The sequence below is a fragment of the Salvelinus fontinalis genome, chromosome 19 (assembly GCF_029448725.1).
Source record: "Salvelinus fontinalis isolate EN_2023a chromosome 19, ASM2944872v1, whole genome shotgun sequence".
NCBI lineage: Eukaryota > Metazoa > Chordata > Actinopteri > Salmoniformes > Salmonidae > Salvelinus > Salvelinus fontinalis.
Window position 1 is genome coordinate 11177916 of NC_074683.1, and position 19147 is coordinate 11197062.

Genomic DNA, 19147 nt, shown 5'->3' on the forward strand with positions numbered 1-19147 from the left:
AATAACATGCGAAACTATTTCTTGACAGGCTGATATCAAATGTGTTTCTGCTCATCCATTCATCTATATTTTTATTTAGCCCAAGTAGCCTAAATGAATCTAGGCTATTACCTCCATCTGTGCTCAAATCTATTTGATGATGTTTCCATTATAAGGCCCTACTCTATCGAAACACCTGCTCCCAGTGCTTTTTCTTTGCCGAGTTCACATTCTATTTTTGTCATATTAGTCATTAATAAATGATTTACAATATTTTCAATACAAAATGACATGTGCCCTGCATGTCTTACATAGGTATCATTGTCATGTTTATATCTCCCTTTGGAGTGGCCAATGGCATCCCAATTGAAATTCAAGACCTCTGCTCTCTTGTAGCCCATCAAAGATTCCCCTCTGCATTCCGATACAGTGAAGCAATCAATCGCAATACAGACACGAACAAACAGGTAATAGCACTAGTCTCATTTACATTGCTCATTTCTCTCTCTTGATAGCCCTGAACTGTAGAGCGTAAAGAAGAGGAGCCGTTTGTTTATCTCATGACCAGGTCTCTTTGATTTTTACCTTTTTGTTTTATCTCCAACTTCAAAAGGTGAGATATGGAATAGTTTTGTCTGAACCGCAGGTGTGTCACAGTAGTCATAGTTCCATTTATCATGAGATAAAAGAGAAGTGATATCTGGCTTAGCCTCAATGTATGGTAGGTTGAAGTGCAGCAAACAGTAGCAAAGCATCCTTGGGTCATGTAACAAAGCAGATATTCAATCAAATATTATGTTGTTGTTTTTTTAATGTGTGTGACCTACAGTAAACTCATGATCAGATGTAGGACACCATTCAAAGTAGGCTGATGTGTGTATTTTTTTGTGCAATTTTGTATCAAGTTTGAAGTGTCTTTATTAAAACCACATGCAGAAAGTTCATGTCCCAGCTTTGAGTGCAATACATTACATTTGACCTAATCCATTAAATATGCCTACATAAGTTTATCCTTACATTTTTGGAATTCTTGCAATACATTCCCCGCTATTTATATGAATATGTGACTTGCACTCCTAATCAAATAAGAAAGTTATAAAAATGGCATTATTACTCCTTGTCTATATTTAACTGAGGCATAATGTCAAGCATGACTACTCCACTTGTAGTCTCTCTCTCTCTCTCTCTCTCTCTCTCTCTCTCTCTCGCTCTCTCTCTGGGTGAGTGTTTTTGTTAGGGAGGACTGATTCTTCATACTTGGTTTAAACTTTATGGACAATAAAGATCCTATTTCAAAGTACAGCAGGGTGTTGAGCCTGGGGTCTTGGCTGAGTGTGCCTGAGAACAGCCCTCAGCAGACCCAGAGTTTGTGTTTAGCTGACAATGCTTCAACAATCCCTTGTACTGCTAGCATGTGCTCCATACTTTGCCCTCCACCCTTGCCCAGCACACTCCCCCTTTCAAACTGCTTTCATCCAACCATGAAATGGCTACCTACTGTCTGCCAGGGGATTGCACCTTCTATCTCTGGTTACCAGAGCTTCATCTTTCTACCACACATTAGCCCTTTGTTTCTCAAATCTTTCAATCCCCATGCTTTGGCAAAAAGTCAGTCAATACATTCCCCTAGGATTATCATCCAAAACGATTAGAAATCCCATCACACATCATATTTTATGTGCCGGGTTAAATTAAGGCTAAATCAGAAACACATGACGGCTATGTTCCTTAACCTTTTTAAACAAACCACAGTCCTTTCTGGAATTCCCTTGAGAAGTCAAGTTTGTGAAATTCCTTTGCAACTGGCAAGGGAATTGTATTATAAAACATCGATAATGCCGCATGATTTCACATATCTGTAATTTAAACACTAAGTATGTTTGGAAAAATAAATGGAGTTATGTCATATGATACCCTGACTAAAGCAAATTAGGGACACGGACGCAATGTTTTTATCAGAATTGTGTAAATGTTATTAGGAAAATAGTCAATTGCCCAGAGGGAAAGAAACACCCACAAATCAAGGTCACCCACAAATCAATCTGCCCTGTCAACTATGACCCTTTTTATAACCCTTTTCAGTGAGTCCAGACTGCATCCTCAACGAAAACCTCATTCCTGTGCAGACTACACATTCTGACTGTAAAAACGTGATAACATTTTTACTGATCATGAGATCACCCCCTCAGCAGCAAATAGTCCCCTCAGAATCAGGCCAGCCTATTGGAAACCTAATTAATTCCAGCAGTGGTCGCATCTTCCAAGTGCGTCACATTTAATACTCCATATTAACATCACTGTTGAACTTTTGTTTATTAGATTAGGTTTGGCCCAATCGATTGTGTTACCCAGGGTGTTGTGTGAAAGTGAGACCCACTGTGTGTCTGTCAGTTATAGGTATAGCTGCTTTTATATCACCAAGGTATACTCTGTTGGATAAGGTCATGTTACCTGAAGCCATGGAGCTAAATCAAATCAAATTCTATTTGTCACATGCGCCATATACAACAGGTGTAGGTTGACCTTACTGTGAAATGCTTACTTATGTGTCCTTAACCAACAATGCAGAGGTTAAAAAAAAAGTATGAACAATTTGCTCATGTAAAGGAAAAATAGTAACACAATAAAATAACAATAGCGAGGCTATATACAAGAGGCACCGGTACCGAGTCAATGTGCAGGAGTACGGGTTAGTCGAGGTAATAGAGGTAATATCTGTTCTTATCTTAGGTTGTGTGTAAAGAGACAAACGGAGATGAATGGAGCTACTTCTGAATTTTCTTTCATTGAGCACGTGTCTCCATGTGCAACAGTACACACCCCTCTGTGTCTAACAAAGGAAATATTTATGTACTAGTGGATCTCTCCTGGAGGAGATGGTCTCCGAAGATAACAGGCTTCACACTGATCAACGGAATGATAAACCCAGTTCATTAACAGTGCTCACAATGAGATGTAGAAAAACATTGTACGCGACAATGTGCAACCAAGGGAGAACTGTATTATCTGGAGTATGTACAACAACATTGAAGATATGATTTTCTTTACTTTTAAAAATCTTTGCTTTACTACCTTTACTTTTTTTTTGTTACCCTCACTCACTATATGATTATTCACCATGATGCCTCATGATGTTATGTACAGTAGGTACACTACATAATCAAGCCTTGCTACTTTGAAAATATTGCTTAATTCGTTTTGTTTGATTTTTACATGCTGTATCATTGCCTATTAAATGAAGAACAATTTGAGATGAAATGTGTTCCTGTATGTAAAACGTTGATATGGTTTATTAGTATATAGCGCCATCTTGTGGAAATTGATGTAAAGGACGCTTCAGAGAGAACAGAGGAAAGTATTAATGACTGGCCTAGGCTACTCTGTATGTGGTGAGCTTTAATGTCATCCATTTCTTTATAAGAAGGCACAACCTGGAATTATTTAGTAGGATATTTAGTATTTTTTTAGGATCCCCATTAGCTACTGTTAAAGCAGCAGCTACTCTTCCTTCGGTCCACACAAAACATGACATAATACATTGGCCTAACATTAATAGACAGGTAGGCTAGGCTATATCAAGGACAGAACTACATAATGTAAAATAATTATACATGCTTTCATCGATTATGCCTTCATAATCATGTGATTCACAGATGCTACTGAATGCAAGTGCAACACACAAAAACAAAAATGGTAATGCAATAACAAGGAGGTGCCTTGCAAATAGGCTGCCACTTTTCGCTAAATTCCCCTGAAGTGAAAATCAACCTTGTTTTGCTAAATTCGCCTGATGTGAACAAGGCTACCTTGTGTCTATAGTTACAGTCCATAATGGGTAACCTGGAGTAAGTATAGACTTTTTACAGTTAAACTAACTCCGGCAATGGCTTTTCTGGGGTAACATGTAGGCTAATCTCTGAAAATTGTAGGTCTTGTGATACAGTTACCACCCACAATGGATTTCATTAGATAAAATGCAACATTCATGAACATGAAATAACCAGGCCTTGAATTCGGATAGGATTAAATGTATAGAAATAATTCCTGATCTTTAATGGTCATTTTAATTAATGACATCCCACTGGGCACAGGTGTCAATTCAACGTCTATTCCATGTTGGTTCAACGTAATTTCATTGAAATGATGTGGAAACAACGTTGACTCAACCAGTGTGTGCCCAGTGGGAGAGGCTAACTTATTGACTTTTGACGACTTATAAACAGAGATCTTATTAAAATACTATATGATTCTATGCAATGTGCAATTCTATAGGTCTACTTATAAATTCCATATGACTAATTAGTAGCCTAGGCTACCGCTGTCTAATCATTTTGTTTGTTAAGCTTGCAGATGTTATGTAGGCTAATACCTTTTATTAATTATATTTAATTGTATTCCAGATTACAGTATTCTACATCAATAATAATGTGGATGCTCCAATCATTTTCAATAGGCTAAATTGAATCTTTTTGAACATTCTGCACCCTCCTGAACCGGTCTCTGGTGTCACAGGCCTGAATCAGTCCCTGAAGAATGAAAATTTAAAGTTATGAAAATACCTACTAGGTTTACCACACTATGGGGGAGTCAACGACCAATCCTATTTACCTGAAGCAAATTGCAATCACGGCCAAAGGGCCAATGGATGCGAAGCCCGCCCTCGGAAGCCCCGCCTTCCTAGCTCTAACACCAGGGCTCGCATCCATTTCCTCAATTCAGTACTGCTCTTCAGCGAGCCCAAATCCCCTGATGGCGCAGGGCCAAAATATGTTATACCTCATTCCCTCCTTCAGCGAACAGTAGTTATATTCATAACTGTACATTCCTTTTCAGTCACTCGGTATAACATACTATGGGAACATACAATCAGGCTCAGAGTTACCAAACTAGGAGACCAAAGGCAGTCCAAGCACACACAGATTCCACCAGCTGGCTCCAAAAAGGATGTTACAGAAGCCTCATGAGGCCTGAACTGTCAGAGCCCCATATAGGGAACCAGAACCTACTGCAACTTGGTTTTGCGCGCTGACATGCTGCCACTGCAGCCCAAGTCCATAAACCCCACGGTTCAAAGAACAATACTTACCATACGAGCCTGAAATGTCAGAACTCATACAAGGAACTCATGAAGCTCTCAACTTGATCCACTACAGCCCCATCGAAGAAAACGGGGGCGTGCTCGGTCCTCCTTTTCCTGTAGTCCACAATCATCTCCTTTGTCTTGATCACGTTGAGTGAGAGGTTGTGGTCCTTGTACCACATGGTCAGGTCTCTGACCTCCTCCCCATAGGCTGTCTCATTGTTGTCGGTGATCAGCAAACTTAATGATGGTGTTGGAGTCGTGTCTGGCCGTGCAGTCATGAGTGAACAGGGAGTAGAGGACGGGACTGAGCACGCACCCCTGAGGGGCCCCGTATTGAGGATCAGCGTGGCGGATATGTTGTTACCTACCCTTACCACCTGGAGGCGGCCCGTCAAGAAGTCCAGGATGCATTTGCAGAGGGAGGTGTTGAGTCCCAGTGTCCTTTGCTTAGTGATGAGCTTTGAGGGCATTATGGTTCTGAACGCTGAGCTATAGTCAATGCATATCATTCTCATAAAGGTGTTCCTTTTGTCCAGGTGGGAAAGGGCAGTGTGGAGAACAATAGAGATTGCATCATCTGTGGATCTGTTGGCGCAGTATGCAATTTGGAGTGGGTCTAGGGTTTCTGGGATAATGGTGTTGATGTGAGCCATGACCAGCCTTTCAAAGAATTTCATGGCTACAGACGTGAGTGCTATGGGTCGGTAGTCATTTAGGCAGGTTACCTTAGTATTCTTGGGCACAGGGACTATGGTGGTCTGCTTGAAACATGTTGGTATTACAGACTCAGACAGGGAGAGGTTGAAAATGTCAGTGAAGACACTTGCCAGTTGGTCAGCGCATGCTCGGAATACACATCTTGGCAATCCGTCTGGCCCTGCGGCTTTGTGAATGTTGACCTGTTTAAAGGTCTTACTCACATCGGCTGTGGAGAGCGTGATCACACAGTCGTCCGGAACAGCTGGTGTTCTCATGCATGTGTCAGGTTTACTTGCCTCGAAGCAAGCATAGAAGTTATTTAGCTCATCTGGTAGGCTCGTGTCACTGGGTAACTCTTGGTTGTGCTTCCCTTTGTAGTCTGTAATAGTTTGAAAGCCCTGTCACATCCGACTAGCATCGGAGCCGGTGTAGTACGATTCAATCTTAATCCTGTATTGACGCTTTGCCTGTTTGATGGTTTGTTGGAGGGCATATTGGGATATTCTTATAAGCTTCCGGTTTAGAGTCCTGCTCCTTGAAAGTGGCAGCTCTACCCTTTAGCTCAGTGCGAATGTTGCCTGTAATCCATGGCTTCTGGTTGGGGTATGTACGTACAGTCACTGTGGGGACGATGTCCTCAATACACTAATTGATAAAGCCAGTGACTGATGTAATGTATTCCTCAATGCCATCGGAAGAATCCCAGAATATATTCCAGTCTGTGCTAGCAAAACAGTCCTGTAGTTTAGCATCTGCTTCATCTGATCGCTTTTTGATAGACCGAGTCACTGGTGCTTCCTACTTTAATTTTTGCTTGTAAGCCGGATACGGGGAGATCGAGTTATTGTCAGATTTGCCAAATGGAGGACGAGGGAGAGCTTGGTACGCGTCTCTGTGTGTGGAATGAAGGTGGTATAAATTTTTTTCCCCCTCTGTTTGCACATTTAACATGCTGATAGAAATGAGGTAAAAGTGATTTAAGTTTCCCTGCGTTAAAGTCCCCTGTCACCAATAGCGGTGTCTCTGGATGAGCATTTTCCTGTTTACTTATGGCGGAATACAGCTCATTGAGTACGGTTTTAGTGCCAGCCTCGTTCTGTGTTGGTATGTAGACAGCTACAAAAAATACAGATGAAAACTCTCTAGGTAGATAGTGTGGTCTACAGCTTATCATGAGATACTCTACCTCAGGCGAGCAAACCTTGAGACTTCCTTAAAAATCGTGCACCAGCTATTGTTTACAAATATGCATAGGCCCCTGTCCCGTGTCTTACCAGAGGCTGCTGTTCTGTCCTGCCGATAGAGTGTATAACCCGCCAGCTGTCCACAAACTCTAATGGTTCAAACAAAAACACAGCGCGTCCAGGACCAAAGCCAGGTCCCAGGTTGGTGCCATAGGCGCAGATAAGATTTAGCAGAAAGAGAGACCGCGTCCCTCCCTGCCTGTTTATGTACACCCCCACCATACTGTTGTCAGACCTTACCAACACATGCTGGCCCTCCAACATCAGAAGGAAACGCATCAGCAAAACAGTCAGTAGCTCTAGGTAATTGATATGCAGTACCCTTTTATCTGTTGACCAAATCCCTCTTTCTGAGTAGCCCACACACAGTGCTCTCCCATCCCATTAAGGATGCATCTACCTTGCCCATGAGAACCCCCTGCAACAGCAATCATGGGTCTCCGAGGAGTCAACGCCCTTAGGCACAACGGGGATACAGTACCTTGAGCAACCAATGGCGAGATGCGTCCAGACGCGTAGCAATCACCCAGTGCTGGAACACACATATCAACGGATGTACCAAAGGTGAAGAAGCCGGATGTGGAGGTCCTGGGCTGGCGTGGTTACACGTGTTCTGCGGTTGTGAGGCCGGATGGAGGTACTGACAAATTCTCTAAAACGACTTTGAAGGCCGCTTATGGTAGAGCAACTAACATTCAATTCTCTGGCAACAGCTCTCGTGGACATTCCTGCAGTCAGCATGCCAATTGCATTCCTGCCAACTGCACGCTCCCTACAAACTTGAGACATCTATGGCATTATGTTGTGTGACAAAACTGCACATTTTAGAGTGGCATTTTATTTCCCCCAGCACAAGGTGCACCTGTGTAATGATCATGCCATTGAATCAGCTTCTTGATATGCCACACCTGTCAGTTGGATGAATTATCTTGGCAAAGGAGAAATGCTCACTAACAGGGATGTAAAGACATTTGTGCATCAACTTTTTTAGAAATAATTTTTCCGTGCATATGAAACATTTCTGGGATCTTTTATTTCAGCTTATGAAACATGTGTAACAGTATAACTTTAGACCGTCCCTCGCGCGAACCAGTGACCCTCTGCACACATCAACAACAGTCACCCACGAAGCATCGTTACCTATCGCTCCACAAAAGCCGCGGCTCTTGCAGAGCAAGGGGAACCACTACTTCAAGTCTCAGAGCAAGTGACGTCACCGACTGAAAGGCTGCTAGCGCGCACGACCGCTACCTAGCTAGCCATTTCACATCGGTTACATTCACCCCCCTTTCAACCTCCTCCTTTTCCGCAGCAACCAGTGATCCGGGTCAACAGCATCAATGTAACAGTATAACTTTACGTCGTCCCCTCGCCCATACCGGGCGCGAACCAGGGACCCTCTGCACACATCAACAACAGTCACCCACGAACCCTCGTTACCCATCGCTCCTCCTCTTGCAGAGCAAGAGGAACCACTACTTCAAGTCTCAGAGCAAGTGACGTCACCGACTGAAAGGCTGCTAGCGCGCACCACCACTACCTAGCTAGCCATTTCACATCGGTTACACATGGGACCAACACTTTACATGTTGCGTTGATATTTCTGTTCAGTGTAAATCTTATTTTATCTGATCTGCATGCCTCTTGTACTTGATTTAGTCTATTTAATATTTTTATTACTATGTATTTACAATGTGACTTATTTCATTGCTTTCCTGTTTTACTTATTACTATGTTACTTTTGTCGCTATTGCACTGTGTGAGAAGCCTGCAAGTACATGACAATAACATTTAATTTGATTGGATTTGATTTGTCCTCACCAGTGGACACAGGTGATCAGGACGCGTGGGCTGTGAAGAAAACAGCACGTGAATGTCAGGAGCACGGCTGCCGCTTACTAAAGCATAGGCCGATGGGCAAAAAAGTGACCATTCTGGAAGGAAGCCGGCCTTTCCAATACTCATTGCTAACTGGGTTGGTTCTTGAAAAGAGGTGGACCATAAACAGCTATTGGGAGATGGTGCAGCAGAGCAAGTTGCACAACCCAGTTAGCAATGACCTGCACTGTTGGAGGGCGGAGCTAAAAGAATTTCACTGTATCCTGCAATTTACACCCTGTGCTTGTGACTAATAAACTCATCTAATCATCTAATCTAAACCCAAAACCCCTCATTTCCTCTATCCTAAAACCAATGCACCAAGGGGCTGATTCTGACTTAGGAAATGTATGACTTTTTTATGAATTTTGATTTAAGCACTTCTCAGTATTTAGTATTCAGACTTACCCTATGCACATAAAGGCCTTACTGATGTGGCTCCCTTGGGCACCCACAGGGTGGCCTACCAATTTGATCAAGGAGTTTTTCTTCAATTGTTTTTCTGTTAATTTATCTAAACCAATCCCTTTTCTTAGGTTAAATGTTAAATATTTTTTACAAAGATAAAAACTGTCTACCGTTAATTTGAATTTGATCGGCACATTAGAATGTAGCCTATGAATGCATTCAGAACGGAGATCAATGAAAGACAGCCATCAAAACATATGCATATCTATCTCTGTTTTTGAACTCATGTGTAGATAAGAAAAACTCTGAAATTTCACAATTTGTATGTTTTAGATACATTTTCATGAACCCTATGTAACCTCAAGGAAAAATAGATCCCGGGTGCACAATTGGCCCAGCGTCGTCTGGATTAGGGAAGGGTTTGGCCGAGCAGATTTCCTTGGCTCATTGTGCTCTAGCGACACCTTGTGGCGGCCCGGGCGCCTGCAAGCTAACGTCGGTCGTCAGTTGGACGGTGTTTCCACAAATACATTGTTGCGGCTGGCTTTCGGATTAAGCGAGCAGTGTGTCAAGAAGTAGTACGGCTTGGCAGGTCATGTTTCGGAGGAAGCATGGCTCTCGACCTCTCCCGAGTCCGTTGGGGAGTTGCAGCGATGAAACAAGATCGTAACGTACAATTGGATATCAAGAAAAAAGGGGGTAAAAAAAACTCCATAATGATTTCATGAACCTACATGTCCATTGTTTTTACATTATCCTGTTAAACTCTGATCCCCTCTGGTGGCATTTTCTAAACTACCCTCATTTCGGTTTCAATACAAACAACAAGAGATTTGAAAGTCTAAGTTTGAGAAAAAATATGTCACCAATTACTGTGCCAAAAGGATACAAATGAAATACAAACATTTTCTCGTCTTACAGGAATCATATACATATGAGGAGAAAGCTGAAGTCTCTACCTATCGATCCATTGATGTAAATACACTGAGTGTACAAAACATTAAGAACACCTTCCGAATATTGAGTTGCACCCCTCCCTCCGTTTTGCCCTCGGGACAGCCTAAATGTGTTAGGGCATGGACTCTACAAGGTATCAAAAGCGTTCCACAGGGATGCTGGCCCATATTGACTCAAATGCTTGACACAACTTGACACAGTTGTGTCAAGTTGGCTGTGTGTTCTTTAGGTGGTGGATCATTCTTGACAAACACTGGAAACTGTTGAGCATGAAAAACCCAGCAGCATTAACTTTCTTAACACAAACCGGTGCGCCAAGAGCCTACAACCATACCACGTTCAAAGCCACTTACATTTTTTGTCTTGCCCATTCACCATCTGAATGGCACACATTCACAATCCATGGGCTTTATTTTAACAAACCTAGCGCAATGGCCAATCTATGCCCTGGGCGGTAGTGCTATAGGTTCGGGGGTGTGTCAGAAATATTTTCGCTATTTTCACAAGTACAATTATTGACGCAGATCCTGGTGTTGGTGCGAAAGGGCTCGGTTTTGATGAATAAACATGTTGTGGATGTGTTGAGTCTTGGCCCCTCACTGGCCACTCAGAAAATGCTCCATGGCTAAATATGTGGTTGTTTCAAGTTGTATATTTACAGTCTTTTATGTATTGCCTTGGAATCAACTCCAACTCCAATGTTAGTCTGTTATAGTTTGTTAAACAGCTTACAGAATCAAAATAACTGTCATGTGTGCTCCCTCTCCGGCCTCTAGGTCACCAGGCTGCTCATTATGCCGCACAACTGTCACCATCGTTAAGCGCACCTGCGTGCAATCAGACTCACCTGGACTCCATCACCTCCCTGATTACCTTCCCTATAGATGTCACTCCCTTTGGTTCCATCCCCAGGCGTTTTTGTTTCTGTTCCTGTGTCATGTCTGTGCGTCATTCGTATTTCTTATTTTGTATTGTGTTTATTTATTAAAACACTCACTCCCTGAACTTGCTTCCCGACTCTCAGCGCACCCGTTACAGTAACAAAATGTAGACCTTTCCCAAGTATGTTAACTTGAACCTATTTTCAGTCCACATTGTTCTAAGAAATTGCATGGCTTCAATGTGGAAATATAAACATAAAATTCACACATATATAGGGGTCAGGCCTAATGTAAATTGCATTATGGCTGAGCATGGACATGCCAAATGTTGTCATTAAGCAAGATTCAATTCACTAAAAAGAGTGAATAATTAAAATCTAATTCTAAACAAAACAACTTGCTTTAAATAGGCTATGGCTAAATACACTTACAGGCACCATAATTGCTATTAAAACAACACAGACTATGGAGGGTTTAACCCACATTGAAACGTATCACAGTAGCTGGGACAAAGATCCAATATCAATAGAAAGGGAGAATGACCATTCACCTTTATACTGCTCCCAAATAGGGCTATGTTTTAATGAACACAATTGTAACCATCTTACAGATAAGATCGCATTCACATGTCTCCAGAAGTTGGATTGCAAGGGTCCCCCGGATGTTGCAACAGAATATCAGGAAGGTGTTCCCATTTTTTGGTGTAATGAGTGTATGTCATGTTATATGGTACTGTATATATTGTGAGCATACCTTATATGCTTATATATGTGTGACACATAGCATTCAAATGTTTATTACATATATGTCCCTTATATGTCACAACACATGTTAACAATATGTGTCAACATACAGTATCAGTCAAAAGTTTGGACACACCTACTCATTCAAGGGTTTTTCTTAATTTTTTACTATTTTCTACATTGTAGAATAATAGTTAAGACATCAAAACTTTGAAATAACACATATGGAATCATGAAGTAAGCAAAAAAGTTTTTAACAAATCAGATTCAGATTCTTCAAAGTAGCCACCCTTTGCCTTGATTACAGCTTTGCACAATCTTGGCATTCACTCAACCAGCTTCATGAGGTAGTTACCCACAATGCATTTCAATTAACAGGTGTGCCCTGTTAAAAGTTCATTTGTGGAATTTCTTTACTTCTTCTTGTGTTGTTTTGTGTGTGTTTTTTTCACCTTTTATTTAACCAGATAGGCCAGTTGAGAACATGTTCTCATTTACAACTGCAGCCTGGCCAAGATCAAGCAAATGAGGAAAGATTAGGGAGGTAAGGCAATAAATAGGCCGTAGTGGCGAAGTAATTACAATTTAGCAATGAAACACTGGAGTGATGAATGTGCAAGTAGAGATACTGGGGTGCAAAGGAGCAAAAAAAATTCAAATAACAATATGGGGATGAGGTAGTTGGATGGGCTATTTACAGATGGGCTATGTACAGGTGCAATGATATGTGAGCTGCTCTGACAGCTGATGCTTAAAGTTAGTGAGGGAGATATGAGTCTCCAGTTTCAGTGACTTTGCTATTCGTTCCAGTCATTGCAGCAGAGAACTGGAAGGAAAGGCGGCCAAATGAGGAATAGGCTTTGGGGGTGACCAGTGAAATATACCTGCTGGAGCGCGTACTACGGGTGGGTGATGCCATGGTGACCAGTGAGCTAAAATAAGACGGGGCTTTACCTAGCAAAGACTTATAGATGACCTGGAGCCAGTGGGTTTGGCGACGAATATGAAACAAGGGCCAGCCAAAGAGAGCATACAGGTCGCAGTGGTGGCTAGTATATGGGGCTTTGGTAACAAAACAGATGGCCCTGTGATAGACTGTATCCAATTTGCTGAGCAGAGTGTTGGAGGCTATTTTGTAAATGACATCGCCGAAGTCAAGGATCGTAGGATAGTCAGTTTTACGAGGGTATGTTTGGCAGTATGAGTGAAGGATGCTTTGTTGCGAAATAGGAAGCCGATTCTAGATTTAATTTTGGATTGGAGATGCTTAATGTGAGTCTGGAAGGAGAGTTTACAGTCTAACCAGACACCTAGGTATTTGTAATTGTCCACATATTCTAAGTCAGAACTGTCCACAGTAGTGATGCATAACGGGCGGACAGGTGTGGGCAGCAATCGGTTGAAGAGCATTCATTTATGTTATGTTATGTTTTACTTGTATTTAAGAGCAGTTGGAGGCCACGGAAGGAGAGTTGTATGGCATTGAAGCTCGTCTGGAGGTTAGTTAACACAGTGTCCAAAGAATGGCCAGAAGTATACCAAATGGTGTCGTCTGCGTAGAGGTGGATCAGAGAATCACCAGCAGCAAGAGAGGCATCATTGATGTATACAGAGAAAAGAGTCGGCCCTAGAATTGAACCCTGTGGCACCCCCATAGAGACTGCCAGAGGTTCGGACAACAGGCCCTCCGATTTGACACACTGAATTCTGTCTGAGAACAACTTGGTGAGGCAGTCATTTGAGAAACCAAGGCTGTTGAGTCTACCGATAAGAATGTGGTGATTGACAGAGTCGAAAGCCTTGGCCAGGTCAATGAATACGGCTGCACAGTATTGTCTTTTATCGATGGCGGTCATGATATCGTTTAGGACAAGGTTAACTTGGCTTTCGAAGACCTTAGAAAGGCTGGGAAGGATAGATATAGGTCTGTAACAGTCTAGAGTGTCTCCCCCTTTGAAGAGGGGGATGACCGCGGCAGCTTTCCAATATTTTGGGATTCAGATGATACAAAAGAGAGGTTGAACAGGCTAGTAATAGGGGTTGCAACAATTGCGGCGGATAATTTTAGAAAGAGAGGGTCCAGATTGTCTAGCCCAGCTGATTTGTAGGGGTCCAGATTTTACAACTCTTTCAGAACATCAGCTATCTGGATTTGGGTGAAGGGAAAATGGGGGAGGTTTAGGCAATTTGCTGTGGGGGGTGCTGGGTGGTTGACCGGGGTAGGGGTAGCCAGGTGGAAAGCATGGCTAGCCGTAGAAAAATGCTTATTGAAATGTTTAATTATCGTGGATTTATCGGTGGTGAGTATTTTCTAGCCTCAGTGCAGTGGGCAGCTGGGAGGAGGTGCTCTTATTCTTCATGGTGTCACGTCCGTCGTTAGAATGAGACCAAGGCGCAGCGTGGTATGCGTACATTCTCTTTTAATGAATGAACACCGAACAAACCAACAAAATGAACAAACAAAACGTGAAGCTATACAAAATAGTGCTGACAGGCAACTACACATAGTCAAGATCCCACAAACACAAATGAGGAAATGGCTACCAAAATATGGTCTCCAATCAGAGACAACGATAAACAGCTGCCTCTGATTGGGAACCATACCAGGCCACCATAGAAATACAAAAACACCTAGATGACCCACCTAAGTCACTATCACGCCCCAACCAACACAGAGAAAAAACAGCTTACTATGGTCAGGGCGTGACACATGGACTTTACAGTGTCCCAGAACTTTTGGGAGTTTGTGCTACAGGATGCAAATTTAGGTTTGAAAAAGCTAGCCTTTGCTTTCCTAACTGCCTGTGTATATTGGTTTCTAACTTCCCTGAAAAGTTGCATATCACGGGGGCTATTCAATGTTAATGCAGTACGCCACAGAATGTTTTTGTGCTGGTCAGGCCTGGAGTGAAGCAAGGTGCTATATCTGTTCCTGGTTCATGTCAGGATTGTGTGGAGAAACAGACCAAGGTGCAGCGTGCACTGAGTTCCACATATTTTATTCAGTGAAACTCTGAACAAAACAAATAAAGAAAACAACGAACCGTGACTACAGAGGTGCTCCATGCACTAACTCAAAACTAGATCCCACAAAACACAGTGGGGAAATGGCTGCCTAAATATGATCCCCAATCAGAGACAACGATAAACAGCTGTCTCTGATTGGGAACCATACCAGGCCAACATAGAAATGAAACAAACTAGATTACCCACCCTAGTCACACCCGACCTAACCAACATAGAGAATAAAAGGCTCTCTATGGTCAGGGTGTGACAGTTATTTTTTTTTGAATGGGGCATGCTTATTTAAGATGGTGAGGAAAGCACTTTTACAGAATAACCAGGCATCCTCTACTGACGGAATGAGGTCAATATCCTTCCATGATACCCGGGCCAGGTTGATTAGAAAGGCCTGCTCGCTGAAGTGTTTTAGGGAGCATTTGACAGTGATGAGGGGTGGTCGTTTGACCGCGGACCCATTACGGATGCAGGCAATGAGGCAGTGATCGCTGAGATCCTGGTTGAAGACAGCAGAAGTGTATTTAGAGGGCAGGTTGGTCAGGATGATATCTATGAGGGTGCCCATTTTTACAGATTTGGGGTTGTACCTGGTAGGTTCATTGATCATTTGTGTGAGATTGAGGGCATCTAGTTTAGATTGTAGGACGGCCGGGGTGTTAAGCATGCATGTCCCAATTTAGGTCATCTAACAGTACGAGCTCTGAAGATAGATGGGGGGCAATCAATTCACATATGGTGTCCAGGGCATAGCTGGGGGCAGAAGGTGATCAATAGCAAGAGGCAACGGTGAGAGACTTGTTTCTGGAAAGGTGGATTTTTAGTAGAAGCTCGAATTGTTTGGGCCCAGACCTGGATAGTAAGACAGAACTCTGCAGGCCATCTCTGCAGTAGATTGCAACTCCGCCCCCTTTAGCAGTTCTATCTTGTCGCAAAATGTTATAGTTAGGGATGGAAATGTCAGGATTTTTGGTGGCCTTCCTAAGCCAGGATTCAGACACGGCTAGGACATCCGGGTTGGCAGAGTGTGCTAAAGCTGTGAGTAAAACAAACTTAGGCTTCTAATGTTAACATGCATGAAACCAAGGCTTTTACGGTTACAGAAGTCAACAAATGAGAGCGCCTGGGGAATGGGAGTGGAGCTAGGCGCTGCAGGGCCTGGATTAACCTCTACATCACCAGAGGAACAGAGGAGTAGTAGGATAAGGGTACAAGGCTATAAGAACTGGTCATCTAGTGCATTCGAAACAGAGAGTAAAAGGAGCAGGTCTCTGGTCGCGGAAGAATAGATTCAAGGCATAATGTACAGACAAGGGTATGGTAGGATGTGAATACAGTGTGAAAACCTAGGCATTGTGACAAGGTAGGGGTGCTATACAGAAGATTTGGTAAACAAGCAAGTTCATATTATGGCAAGAACAGCTCAAATAAGCAAAGAGAAATGACAGTCCATCATTACTTTAAGATATGAAGATCAGGCAATCTGGAAAATTTCAAGAACTTTGAAAGCTTCTTCAAGTGCAGTCTCAAAAACCATCAAGCGCTATGATGAAACTGGCTCTCATGAGGACCGCCACAGGAAAGGAAGACCCAGAGTTACCTCTGCTCCAGAGGATAAGAGTCAACTGCACCTCAGATTGCAGCCCAAATAAATGCTTCACAGAGTTCAAGTAACACACCTCAACATCAACTGTTTAGATGAGACTGCGTGAATCATGGTCGAATTGCTGCAAAGAAACCACTACTAAAGGACAGCAATAATAAGAAGAGACTTGTTTGGGCCAAGAAACAGGAGCAATGGACATTAGACCAGTGGAAATCTGTTCTTTGGTCTGATGAATCCAAATTTGAGATTTTTAGTTCCAACAGCTGTGTCTTTGTGAGACGCAGAGTAGGTGAATGGATGATCTCCGCATGTGTAATTCCCATCGTGAAGCATGGAGGAGGAGGTGTGATGGTGCGAGGGTGCTTTGCTGGTGACACTGTCTGTGATTTATTTAGAATTCAAGATACACTTAACCAACATGGCTACCACAGCATTCTGCAGCGATACGCCATCACATCTGGTTTGCGCTTAGTGGGACTATCATTTGTTTTTCAACAGGACAATGACCCAACAAACCTCCAGGCTGTTTGACCAAGAAGGAGAGTGATTGAATGCTGCATCAGATGACCTGGCCTCACAATCACCCGACCTCAACCCAATTGAGATGGTTTGGGATGAGTTGGACCGCAAAGTGAAGGAATAGCAGCTAACAAGTGCTCAGCAAGACTGTTGGAAAAGCATTCCAGGTGAAGCTGGTTGAGAGAATGCCAAGAGTGTGCAAAGCTGTCATCATGGCAGAGGGTGGCTACTTTGAAGAACTTAAAATATTTAATATATTTTTATTTGTTTAATGCTTTTTTGCTTACTACATGGTTACATTTGTGTTATTTCATCGTTGTAATGTCTTCACTATTATTATACAATGTAAAAAATAGCACAAATAAAGAAAAACACTTCAAACTTTTGACTGGTACTGTATATATTTTACTGTGACCTGCTGCTGATTGTCAGGCAATTCGGTAGGCTGTTACTGAGTGAGTGGCGTGTGTCTGTTGAGAGAGCACTACAGCTATTGTTTTTGGGGTCTGAGAATTCCCTCACGTGGTTCTTTTTATGGGGACATTAAATGTGGAGAATGAAACATTTGCCTCTGTTGGCCATCAAGTTGCCTATTCATTTATGTGCCATTGTAAGCTACAATTTGATACTAAATATGTTGAAATGACGATTGTGTAGCTTACCTGGAGCTGGAAAACCAATTTAATAGGTGTTTAACACAAGCAATTCTTACCTCGAAATCGCCTCGCTATTCATGTTGAATAAATTTGTCTGTTAATTCGAACTAAGCAAGCTGCTAAATCGTTCAGTTTACATCTTGCCTACATCTTGTCTAGGCTACTGTAAACAATCTGAAATTAGATGTAGGCCTATCAGGGCCTATTGTAATGACAAGTCAATCTCGCAAATGGGACATTTATAACGGTTTTTAGTCTAAACATCACATAATAACAGCACAGTTGTCAGAAAATAGCCGAACAGTTTTTTTTTTATGTTTGTCCAAGTTTTTCATACTCAGAGATTGAGATCCCCTGTCCAACTTTCATCACTCAAACTCTCCTGTCAAATTTACCCATAGTTATGCACATGCTCAAAGGGGATTTGTTTACAGTTATAAACTTGGTTCAAGCCCTGAATGCTGATTGGCTGAAAGCCATGGTATACAGTGGTATATCAGATCACCACTGAACAAAGGCAGCGTCAGGTTCAAGGATAGATGAGCCAGAACCTGAAAGGTTGCTGGTTGAAATACCAGAGACTGCGATTTAGAAAAAGTTGCTGTGTCCTTCAGCAAGGCACTTAACCACCAATTGCTCTATGGTTGCCTACGCAAGCACTTTGGGAATTGGGATATGTCAAAAATAACACATTTCGAATGCACTTGTGTGTTTATGGACCGATATCAACAATTGTTATTATCATTAGAGCATGTCATTTGTGGTTACAATCAACACATTGTCGTGGAATATTAGATCCAAAGATTAAGGCAGAGACTATTTAATTGTATAATAGAATAATATTTAATACAAGCAGCTGCAGGGGAGATCTACCTCTGATTTCACAGGAAAGAAGTCAAATAATAAATGGTTACATGTCTCTTATATAGTGGGAGGTGAGAATAAAATAATATTGTTACACAACAGTTCTTTCAATACAAGCAACAGTTCTGGAACACAAGGGCCTTGTGTTAGGGTGCACACATAGCAGAAGTCTATTAAAGGCATAACATCACAGTCCAACACAGAACATATCCCTTGAGAAGTTACAACAGCTCACCCCAAATTCTGCCACCACAGCATGTAGTTCCTTTCACAGATTTTTGGCGCCATGCCATATGTCAAGGGAATAAAGAATACCAGAGTCCTTGTATTTTCCTTTCTCTGGCTCTGAAATGGAAGTAGGACGATACAGATTGGAATATTCACGTGTTCGAACTCAAAAACACACTGGGAATAGTGAACATGTCAACAAATAGGTAGAAATAATAAAACGTTGTGCAATCACTTGTCAATATAGGTCGATGTGGATGGGGGGGTGCTCCCTCTGCTGTTTCCTGAAGTCCACGATCATCTCCTTTGTTTTGTTGACGTTGAGTGAGAGGTTATTTTCCTGGCACCACACTCCGAGGGCCCTCACCTCCTCCCTGTAGGCCA